We start from the raw sequence: 12,298 nt of genomic DNA, 5'->3' as shown, positions 1-12,298 counted from the left end.
TTTCAGCTATTAAGGTAGACCAGGCTGACACAAGTCTTTCTTTCTTTCATTCAATCATGATACTGGTATTGTATAAGTTCCAAGTTTATAATATATATTTATCCATGGAGATATATCAATAATTTAGCATTGTACTCAGTAATTTATCTGTCTCCCCAGTGAGTTAGAACTAGACTTCAGAATCCATAACCTCCAGTTTTCTCTTCCTTCGTGTGTTTTCAGGTATTCAACTTTCATTTGGTGTTTACTCCCAGTTGCTCCAGAATTTGGAAATTTAGCAAAGAAGTGGGAACAATCCAGCTGTAGGGTGGTGTGTGTCGAGTGCTCACATTCTGTGCTTTACATGTGTCTTCTCCTTATAAATGTAGTGTAAACTATTCCTGAAGAAGCAAGGTAATAGCGAATATCTGCATAAATGTTCGGCCTTTATTAAAACAGGCTGTTGCAATTTCTGTTGGCCCTGGATTTAATTCGCAACTAACCATTTTGCTTGACAGAAACTGATGGCCAATTCAGAAGAAAGCCGTGTCCGCGAGAAATGATTATGCATTCGCCACCCAGTGAGCTGGTGCCGATCCTTTCTACACCCTGACCGGTGACTTTCTCTGCCGCTGTAATCTTCTTCCTGCAGTAAACTGAGGCATCTGTGCTATTCAGCCGCTCAGATATGATTGATGATGTGTCTTTTCTAGAAACCTGAAACAAGACAGGAGCAAAATAAATCTCCACCTACTATTAATGATTTTTTTTTAATGGGAACGGGCTCCATGGAAATCTCCTTTCTGGCCACTTGTGAACGCTGCTACGTGAGGAAACACAGAAAGATTGAACTGCTGATACCATCCAAGCTGTGAGCACACGCTGCACCAATACTCGGAAACCCAGCCGCTGGAGAAGGGGTTGGGGGCTGTCCCGGTGCAAATGACGCAGAGGAATCCCACTTGGTGCCGGAGAGTAAAATCCCGCCCAGATTTGGCCCCGCCGACACCTCGGCTCTGAGTGAAGCGGAGAATTGGGGATGTGCAGGAGAGAGACTGGGGCAAGAGGAGGAAGCGGATTGAGTGGCTGCAGACTGAGTGCGGGAAAAGCTGTGCTCGGAGCTCCGAGGCCGCTCCTCAGCTGCCCAGGGATGAGAAAACTGGCGCATCTTGTCTAACTCGGCCCCGCTGTCTTGGAAAGCAGGAGCCGCGGAGAGAAGTAGGCTGCAGCGGAAGCCAAAGACTTCAGACCACACCGTGTTGCCTCCAGCGGAAGATTTGCATTGCTCGCAATAACACAGAGCCTGGGAATTTTATTTAAAAAAGGGGCAAGAACGTAAGCATCATTAGATTTGATAAATGTCTTTTCTAACACACGCAAAAGAACCGGTTGATGGCTGTAAGGGAGGGAGCAAGCCGGCAGAGAGAGATCCTTCATCTTCTGATACTGTCGGGCTGCTCGGGATGACTGGATTTAGCAGAGCCTCTCCCCTGTGGTGAGTAACCGCCTTGTTCAACTCCTTCCCGCCTGATTGTCGGTCACTGTCCGGTGAATCGGTGCAAGATGTGTCGGAGGGGGGGAATATCTCTGGGATTTTTTTCCCCAGGCCTGGAATTGGAGACTGCAGGGAAACTTCAACAGGTCGCGGTTCTCCCCCGCTCCCCAGCCGCCGACATTCTGCACCTCCACCTATTGCAATGATATATATATTTATATATCCACATTTTGCCTTTATGAATATGTTTATCCGTTTTTATTGGTGAAAGGGGTGGAGACGGTATTTCTGCACCTCCAGCAGTGATCTTCCCCGACATGCGTCTCTACATGCACTAATATTTGGGTCGCCCACTTGTCCTAAGACACTTTTTTTTAAGCTTGCTGGAATATATATCAGCTCATGTTAGTGGGCTGGCCCAGCCGGCTGGCTCCGCCTTATCCCAGAGCGGCTGGGCGGGCGGCCGATGCGACATTGCTGTCTGGAGCAACTCTTGTCAATCGCATCAGCTCACCCAGCGCTTTAGGAGGTGTTTACACAAATTGCCCCATTTGTCGTGCTGCTTGCAAAAAAATGTGAGCGTTGTCACAAAACACAGCATTACAAAAGTAGAAGCTCCCAGTTCTAATTATTGAATGTTCGAATGGTTTCACTTGACCCAGAGAATCTCAGAATAGTATCCGCACATCATTGTGCAGCATCACCGTCCAGACGTGGTGCGATCTGTTTGCTGAGCGCTTGCCCCCAACAGAACCTGTTTTTGTCGTTAGTTATTTCGCGGGGTGGGGGAGGTTATTCCAATCTCTTATGGTATTTGGTATGAAGCTGCTGAGATATTCTTCTTCTGTGCGACATTGGAGAGGCACAAACAGGTTGATGTGTTCCCTCCTGCAGCGGACTGCTTGTTTAACATATGCTGGAATATCAATAGCAACTTCATGGTGAACTGCTTTGTCGGACAGTATACGCCTACTCAGCTGCCTTCGTTGTTGCAGTGTAGGCCACTCCAGGGAGAACAGCATACACTTAACACTGGATGTTCTAGCATAGTCGTTGAAGATGAACCGTGCTGCACGCCTTTGAAGCATTTCCAGTTTGTTTACAAGGTAGGCTTGGTAGGGGTCCCAGATCGTTGCTGCATACTCCAGTTTGGAACGTACCAAAGCTTTGTATGCAGCAATTTTGACTGTTTTGTCGCATTGGTTATATTTCTCCCTACAATTCCTAAGATTTTGTTAGCGTTATTTACAGCATGGTTTATGTGGTGTACCCATGTCATGTCACTTGATAGGACACCAAGATACAGGCTCTGCTTGACAGATGTAAGGTTGACTCCCATCATGCCATATGTGAAAGTTCTAGGCTGTCTGTGTCCTGTTGCATGCAAGGAGTGGCATTTTGACAGGTTGAAAGTCATTTGCCATCTATGGGATCATTCAGTGCATCGAAGTCCTTCTGCTGCTGTACGTGGTCTCCTGCCCTCGAATGTTGTCTACAAAGAGCTTGGTTTTGGTGTTGGGACTGATTCTATCTCCTGTGTCATTTTATATACAGCCTGAACATCAGGGGACTGAGAACGGTCCCTTGGGGAACACCCAATGTAACTGGTATTGAATGTGACTTTTCCCCAAAGACAATAACACATTGCCTTTTCTTGGTTAGCCAAATTTCTATCTACTGTAGGAATACATCTCATCGCATAATGGTTGATTTTACGCAGAAGCTTTTGGTGAGCCGCAGAATCGAATGTTTTACTAAAGCCTAGTATCTGCATATCGATTCAGGCTTTAGGTTCTTGGTCAAGGTAATACATGATCTCTTCCATAGTGTTCACAAGTTGCATCTCACAGGATCCATACTGATATGATTCCAGGATGTTATGTTTTTCTACGTTGGGCATGTTATGGTGGAAAATTATATGCTTTAATATTTTACAGGAAACTGAAGTGAGTGAGATTGGCCTGTAGTTAGTGGGAGTGATGGGTTACCTTTTTTAAAAATGGGGCAGACGTTAGCAGTTAAACCAGTCTGCTGGTAAGCCCCCTTCCTATATTGACGGGTTGTATATTTTAGTAAGCGCTGGTGGTAGTCCTTCATTAGTACATTGGTATTTCATCAGGTCCACATGCCGTGTGTTGATCCAATCCTTTTGGAAGTTTTAATATTCCAGCAATATCTATGCCAAAGCTTGGCATCTTCTGGGTTTATCCATTGATGGTTGGGTCATTCTGGCTGAACGCTGATCTATAGTGTTTATTCAGGGCTTTTTCTGAAACCATCACAAAAGAGTCCTCGTGCTGTTTGCAGAACGATCTCTCCTTTTGAGAAGATCAGACAAGACCAGAATCGCTTGGGTGCTGAGTGAAAATTTTTGGTATTTAGTATGTCTTGGATGTGTTCGTTTTTGAGTGTTATACAGATCCCATCTAATATTCGAAGCTTGCAGAAAGATTCCCATGCTGTAGCTTTCACCTGTTTTTTTGGTTGTACTGTGGAGGCGTTTCCTTCCATGCATCACCATTGTCACTTCAGGTTATAGAGTGGCTCACAGCCACTAATAACTACATGATTTAGTGATTAAAGTTCCCTTTGGTTTCATTGGGACTGTGTTGCTTTGCTTTAAGCATTTTATTTTAAGTGCCAAAGGTAAACCATTCCACCTTGTCTTTTGACCTGTCTGCAAATTTTGACACGGTTGACCACACCATCCTCCTCCAACACCTTTTTTCATTCATTCACGGGATGTGGGCATCGCTGGCTAGGCCAGCATTTATTGCCAATCCCTAATTGCCTTGAGAAGGTGGTGGTGAACTGCCTTCTTGAACCCCTGCAGTCCGTGTGGGATAGATACACCCACAGTGCTGTTAGGAAGGAAGTTCCAGGATTTTGACCCAGCGACAGTGAAGGAACGGCGATATTGTTCCAAGTCAGGATGGTGTGTGGCTTGGAGGGGAACTTGCAGATGGTGGTGTTCCCATGTATCTGCTGTCCTTGTCCTTCTAGGTGGTACAGGTCGAGGGTTTGGAAGATCATGTCTAAGGAACCTTGGTGCGCTGCTGTAGTGCATCTTGTAGATGGTACACGCTGCTGCCACTGTATATCGGTGGTGGAGGGAGTGAACGTCTTCACTGTTGCCCAGCTGCACTCATCTGGTTCCATTCTTATCTATCTAATCGCAGCCAGAGAATCATATGCAATGGATTCTCTTCCTGCTACTGCACCGTTACCTCTGGTGCCCCCCCCCCCCCCCCCCCCCCAATGATCTATTCTTTGTCCTTTCCTATCTCTAATCTCTAATCACTCAACGGCATCATCTGAAAACATGTCAGTTTCCACATGTACGCTGGTGACACCCAGCTCTACCTCACCACCACCTGTCTTACAGATGAATTAGGAGCAGGAGTAGGCCACGGCCCCTTGAACCTGCTCCGCCATTCAATAAGTTCATGGCTGAACTGATTACTCCATATTTCCACCTACCCCCAAAAACCTTCCACCCCCTTGCTTATCAAGAATCTATCTACCTCTGCCTTAAAAATATTCAAAGACTCTGCTTCCACCGCCTTTTGAGGAAGAGAATTCCAAAGACTCATGACCTTCTGAGAGACAAAATTTCTCCTCATCTCTGTCTTAAATGGGTGATCCCTTATTTTTAAACAGTGACCCCCTAGTTCTAGAAAATTCCACAAGGGGAAACATCTTTTCCACATCCACCCTGTCAAGACTCCTCAGGATCTTATATGTTTCAATCAAGTCGCCTCTTACTCTTCTAAATTCCAGTGGATACAAGTCTAGCCTGTCCAATCTTTCGTAAGACAGCCTGCCCATTCTGGGTGTGAGTCCAGTAAACCTTTTCTGTACTGCCTCCAACGCAGTTACATCCTTGCTTAAATAAGGAGACCAGTACTGTACTCCGTACTCCAGATGTGGTCTCACCAATGTCCTGTACAGCTGAAGCATAACCTCGCTACTTTTGTATTCAGTTCCCCTCGTGATAAATGATAACATTCTATTAGCTTTCCTAATTACGTGCTGCAAACCTGCATACTAACCTTTTGGAATTCCTGTACTAGGCCACCCAGATCCCTCTGCATCTTAGAACTCTTAGCAGTCTCTCACCATTTAGATAACATGCTTTTTTATTCTTCCTGCCAAAATGGACAATTTCACACTTTCCCACATTATACTCCATTTGCCAGGTCTTTGCCCACTCACTTAACCTATCTATATCCCTTTGTAGCCTCCTTATGTCCTCTTCACAAGTTACTTTCCTACCTTGTCATCAGCAAATTTGGCAACCATACCATCGGTCCCTTCATCCAAGTCATTTATATAAATTGTAAAAAGTTGAGGCTCCAGCACAGATCCCTGAGGTACTCCACTCGTTACATTTTGCTAACCAGAAAATGACCCATTTATTCCTACTCTCTGTTTCCTGTTTGCTAACCAATCTTCTATCCATGCCAGTATGTTACCCCCTACACCATGAACTTTTATTTTCTGCAATAACCTTTGATGTGGCATCTTATCAAATGCCTTCTAAAAATCTAAGTACAATACATCTACAGGTTCCCCATTATCCACAGCACATGTAACTCCCTCAAATAACTCAATAAATTGGTTAAACGTGATTTCCCTTTCACAAAACCATGTTGACTCTGCCTGATTACCCTGAATTTTTCTAAACGTCCTGCTGTAAAGTCATTAATAGCTTATAACATTTTCCCTAAAACAGATGTTAAGCTAACTGGCCTTTAGTTTCCTGCTTTCTGTCTCCCTTTTTGAATAAAGGAGTTACATTTGCTATTTTCCAATCTCACAGAACCTTCATCGAATCTAGGGAATTTTGGAAAATTAAAACGAACGCTTCAACTATCTCACTAGCCACTTCTTTTAAGACCCGAGGATGAAGCTCATCAGGACCCGGGGACTTGTCAGCCTGCGACTCCAGCAATTTGCTCAGTATCACTTCCCTGGTGATTGTAATTTTCTTGAGTCCGTCCCTCCGTTCCATTTCCTGATCAGAGCTTATACTGGGATGTTACTTGTATCCTCAGTAGTAAAGATCAATGCAAAATATCTGTTCAGTTTTTCTGCCATATCCTTATTATCCATTATTAATTCCCCAGACTCCCTTTTTATAGGACCAACGCTCACTTTGTTCACTCTTTTCTTTTTTAAATATCTATGGAATCTCTTACTATCTGTCTTTATATTTCTAGTTAGCTTTCTGTCATACTCTGATTTTACCTTCCTTATCAATCTTTCAGTCATTTTTTGCTGTTTTTTATATTCTGTCCAATCTTCTGACCTGCCTCTCATCTTTGTGCAATTATAGGCTTTTTCTATAAGTTTGATACTATTGACCCCTCCACTGTCTCTAAATTTTCAGACTGTTTGTTCAACATTTAGTACTAGATGAGCAGAAATTTCCTCCAATCAAATATTGGGAAGACCTAAGTCATTATCTTCAGTCCCCACTAGAAACTGTGTTCCCTAGCTACCAATTCTATCCCTCTCCCTGGCAACTCTCTGAGCTAAACCAGACAGGACGAAAGGTTGCAAGCAATCAGGTGACACTGGGGTATCTGGGTGCCATCTGTATTGGTACAATTAAAATAGGCCCAGAGATTCCTTTTCGTCTCCAGTTTGGGCCAGTTTCCTGTCAGCAATGAGTGTAAAGATCATTCATCAAGCTTTCATACCAAAGTATTTAAGACATTAGTACAAATCAAAATACTGCAGATGCTTGAGATCTGAAATAAAAACAGAAAATGCTAGAAATGCACAGCAGGTCAAGCAGGATTTGTGGAGAGAGAAAGAGAGTTAATGTTTCAGGTTGATGATCTTTCATCAGAACTGGAAAAGGTTAGAGATATAACAGGTTTGAACACAGGACCAGGAGTAGGCCATTCAGCCCTTCAAGCCTGCTCTGCCATTCTAGATCATGGCCGATCGTCTACCTCAATGCCACATTCCCACACTATCCCCATATTCCTTGATGTCATTAGCCACTAGAAATCTATCGATCTCTGTCTTGAACTGACTCAATGACTGAGCTTCTACCACCCTCTGGGGCAGAGAATTCCAAAGATTCACCACCTCTGAGTGAAGAAATTCCTCCTTATCTCAATCCTAAATGGCTTGCCCTATATTTTGAGATTGTGTCCCCTGGTTACAGATCCTACAGCCAGGGGTAACATCCTTTCTGCATCTCCCTTGTTTATCCATTAAAAAATTTTGTAAGTTTCTATGAGTTCGCCTCTCATTCTTCTAAACTCAAGAGAATACAGGCCCATTTTCCTCAATTTCTTCTCATGGGACAATCGCACCATCCCAGGAATCAGTCTGGTGAATCTCTGCTGCACTCCCTCTATGGCAAATATATCCTTCCTCCAGCAAGGGGACCAGAACTGCACACACTATTCCAGGTGCAGCTTCACCAATACAATTGAAGAAAGACTTCTTTGCTCCTGTACTCAAATCCTCTTGCGATAAAGGCCGACATACCCTTTGCCTTCCTAATTGCTTGCTGCACCTGCCTGTTAGCTTTCAGTGACTTATGAACAAGGACACCTAGGTCCCTTTGGATATCAACACTTTCCAATCTCTCACCATTTAAGAAATACTCTGTACCTCCGTTCCTGCTACCAAAGTGGATAACCTCACACTTATCCACATTATATTCCATCTGCCATGTTCTTGCCCACTCACTCAGCCTCTCCAAATCCCCTTGAAGCATCTTTGCATCCTCCTCACAACTCACATTCCCACCAAGTTTTGCATCATCCGCAAACTTGGAAATATTACATTTGGTCCCCACATCCAAATCATTGATATAGGTTGTGAACAGCTGGGGCCCAAGAATAGATCCTTGCGGTACCCACTGATCACAGCCTGCCAACCTGAGAATGACCCATGTATTCTTACTCTCTGTTTTCTGCCTGTTACCCAATCCTCAATCCATGCTAGTGTATTACCCCCAGTCCCATGCGCTTTAATATTGCTCAGTAATCTCCCATGTGAGAGTTTTATCAAAAGCCTTCTGAAAGTCCAAATACACCACATCCACTGGTTTCCCCCTTATCCACTCTGCTAGTAACATCCTCAAAAAACTAATAAGTTTGTCAAACATGATTTCCCCTTCATAAATCCATGTTGACTCTGCCCAATCAGACCATTATTTCTAAGTGTCCAGGAATCACATCCTTTATAATAGATTCTAGTATTTTCCCAACTACCGATGTCAGGCTAACGGGTCTATAGGTCCCCGTTTTCTCTCTTCCTTCTTTCTTAAATAGTGGGGTTACATTTGAAACCTTCCAATCTGCAGGCACCATTGCAGAATTTATAGAATTTTGAAAGATGATCACCAATGCATCCACTATCTCTATAGGCATCTCATTCGACACCCTAAGGTGAAGATCATCAGGTCCCGGGGATTTGTCAACTTTCAGTCCCATTAATTTCTCCAATACTACTTTTTTACTAATCCTAATTTCTTTCAGTTCCTCATTCTAACTAGACCCTTGGCTCTCAGTTATTTCAGGGAAACTTCTTGCATCTTCCTCCGTGAAGACGGCCACAAAGTAATTATTTAGCTTCTCTGCCATTTCTCTATTTCCCATTATAAATTCTCCTGTCTCTGCCTGTAATGGACCCACATTTGTCTCTGCTAATGTGTTCCTTTTTACATACCTATAGAAACTTTTACAATCTGTATTTATATTTCTTGCTAATTTACATTCATATTTTATTCTCTATCGATTTCTTGGTCCTCCTTTGCTGGATTCTAAAATTCTTCCAATCCTCCAGCTTATGACTTTTTTGTCAACTTTATAAGCCTCCCCCATTGATCTAATTCTATCTTTAACTTCCTTTGTTAGCCATGGCTGACTGCCTTTCCCTATTGAGTTCTTTTGCCTTAAAGGAATGTATGTTTTTTGAAAACCGTGCATTAATTCTTTAAATACTAGCCATTGCCTATACCATCAAGCCTTTTAATGTTTTTTTCCAATCCACCAAGGCCAACTTGCTCTTCATACCTTCATATACTGCCATTGTTTAGATTTAAGACCCTGGTTTCGGATTGAACTACATCTTTTTCAAACTTAATGGAAAATTATATCATACTGTGGTCACTTTTCCCTAAAAGTTCTTTTACCACCAGATTATTAATTAGCCCTTTCTCATTGAATAATACTAGATCCAGAATAGCCTGTTCCTTAGTTGGTTCAGAACATATTGCTCCAGAAAACCATCTCAGACACATTCCGGGAATTCTTCTTCCACAGCATTGGTACTCATTAGATTTACCCAGTCTATATGTAGATTGAATTCTCCCATGATTACTGCATTGCTCTTGCTACATGCACCTCTAATTTCCTGGTTTATACTATGCCACTACTGTTAAGCAAGTACCGAGGCAGGGAAAGGTGGCGGGAGGGGGCGGGGGAAGGAAAGAGCAGAGGGAATGTTTGTGATAGGATGAAAGGCAGGAGAGGTTAAATGACAGGGATGATGGTGCAAGGCAAAAGGAGATGGTAATGGAACAAGTAAAGAAACAAAAGATGGGTCTGGAGGAGCTGTAAATGGCAATACATTCCAAGCAGCTGCAGTCCAAAAAAAATGGGAGTGCTGGTTATGATCTGAAATTGTTGAACTCAATGGTGAGTCCAGAAGGCTGTAAAGTCCCTTTCTTTATTATCTCTCTTTTTATCTTTCATCTATTATCCATCTGTCATATGTGTGGATTCACTGGGAGCTGTAGCTGTAAACCTGCACGCAGGTGGCTCAGACCATAGAGTTGTTTTTCACTAGAAGGAAGCAGTAGGGGAACTCAGCAGCTCCCTGAGCGACTGAGCAATTCTTTTCAGGACCACACTGCTCACCTCACTTGAATGAGGAAGGGGTTAGAATAGGTGCCCCAAACATTGTCTGCTTCAACTACCCTGGCCAGCAGGCCACAGCTGGCGGGGATTCCATCAATTCGGTTGTCAGTCAATCTCAAAAAAGAAAGTAAGGGTGATAGCAGTCACCGTTGGTGCATGGAACACGTGCATCCTCATGGACAATGCTACAGCCGACAGACCTGGGAGAAGAACTGCTTTTGTCAGTAGCGAGTTGGCTAGGTACAACATCCAGATCGCTGCCCTCAGTGGGACTTATCTACTTGAGGAGGGTCAGCTCAAGGAAATCGGTGCAGGTTACACATTCTTTTGGAGTGGCCGTGGCAAAGAAGAACGGCGCGAAGCTGGAGTAGGTTTTGCTGTCATGAACCATCTCAGCAGTAGGTTTTCCTGCCTTCCTAAGGGTGTTAATGATTGATGGTGCTGAGACTCCCCCTGCACCACAACAGGCAAGCAACTCTCATCAGTGTGTACGTCCCTACCATGACCAACCCTGATGAAGTCCAGGATAAATTTTATGATGACCTCCACTCCTTGATCACTGCTGTGCCAAAGTCAGACAAGCTAATAATTCTTGGTGACTCCAACGCAAGAGTTGGAGCAGATCACCAGGCATGGGAAGGAGGCACCAGAAGAAACAGGGTTGGCAGTTGTAACAGCAATGGTCTCGTCTTGCTGAAGATGTGTGCTGAGCATGAGCTCCTAACCACAACAAGACGCCTTGGATCCACCTCCGTTCCATACATTGGTATTTAATTGACAATATCTTTAGGTGGTATCAGAAATACTTCTCTCTGAGAAGTATCACCCTGCAGAAATGCGGCTTTTATGTCAATTGATCTACGGCTATGTTTGCTGACAATACAGCCACTATGTGGCGCAGTACTTGCACATGCACAAATGCAGCCTCATGCACTGAAATGTCACTGTCTGCGACATTTCTGGCAGCTGCCAATAGCAAAGATGGCACTGCTCAATTTATCACAAATGGAAACAAATGAAACCAAAATGGCCACTCCTGCTTTCCGCAATGGGTTGTTTAGTGAATTCTATTGACAATTATTTCAGGACACAAACCCGAATTTTAAACTAGTGAACATTTTAAAAAGAGCTCCAGGATAGCTGCACGTGCGGGATTGTGTGTGTAATTCAACAGAATCTCACCCTTTCTTCCCCCTCGGCCACTCGCTCCCCCGCTCCCTCCTGCTTGCAGTCTCCCTCCCCTCCCTTGCCTATCTTGTCACTCACTCTCTTCCATGTTTTCCCCCGTGTGGGGAAAAAAGGCTGCAATTGCCGGAGGGAGCGGGGACCAGAAGCGAGAGGGAGCCAAGTAGGGAGAAGTGACAAGGCCAGGAGTGACAAGCGATGAATAACGCATGCGCGAATTAGTCATGGCAAGCCGTGTGCTAACGTAGGCTGCGCATGCGCGCACCATACTGGCAGCAAAAGTCGGTTCTGGGCATGTGTGAATCTGGGAGTGCACTGATGACGTCGGCGGGGAGGGGGCGGGGGGCTGCGTTGTCAGGAGTCACTTTGTTGATCTACACTCCCATGAATATGTGGTCAAAAGAGTGAAAAAGATTTTCAAGATTACTTTTCCAGCTGTAGGAGAGTCCACTCTATCATTCGTATCACCCAGTCGCTCTTTAAAACCCCTCGCAACTAACCTTGCTTTCGCCTTAAGTCCCATCTACAAGCATTTCTTCAGTACAAAGTCATCTATACGACAAGACTGGCTGTGCTTTATCTGGTACCTCAGAATAAAACCAAAATTTCTCTTTTTTTTTTGCTTCTTAGTTTTATTAATTTTATTGGCAGCCACCAATACATCAGAGTCATGCGTACTTCTGCTTCTAGTTTTATCACGAGACTGTTATTAAGCCTTCATTTCAGAGAGCAATCTGTTCAAACTGCG

At 44.0% G+C, this 12,298-nt stretch overlaps 1 protein-coding gene across 9 annotated transcripts in view; it reads left to right on the top strand.

The window, feature by feature from the left end:
* Positions 1-693: 693 nt before the first annotated feature.
* Positions 694-12,298, top strand: part of hecw2b (HECT, C2 and WW domain containing E3 ubiquitin protein ligase 2b) — a 431,729-nt gene continuing 420,124 nt past the window's right edge. For 3 of the 9 annotated variants that reach the window (XM_068035671.1, XM_068035670.1, XM_068035673.1), the window contains exon 1: positions 696-1,474. The gene's annotated coding sequence lies outside the window, so the exon portion shown is untranslated. Of the gene's footprint in view, positions 1,475-2,560; positions 2,581-12,298 lie in introns of those variants that run through there. The other 6 variants (XR_010975398.1, XR_010975407.1, XR_010975402.1 and 3 more) reach the window with 5 other exon arrangements.

Source organism: Heterodontus francisci, chromosome 7, assembly GCF_036365525.1.
Source record: "Heterodontus francisci isolate sHetFra1 chromosome 7, sHetFra1.hap1, whole genome shotgun sequence".
Lineage (NCBI taxonomy): Eukaryota > Metazoa > Chordata > Chondrichthyes > Heterodontiformes > Heterodontidae > Heterodontus > Heterodontus francisci.
Note: the sequence above shows the minus strand (reverse complement) of the source record. Positions and strands in the feature narration are given on the sequence as shown.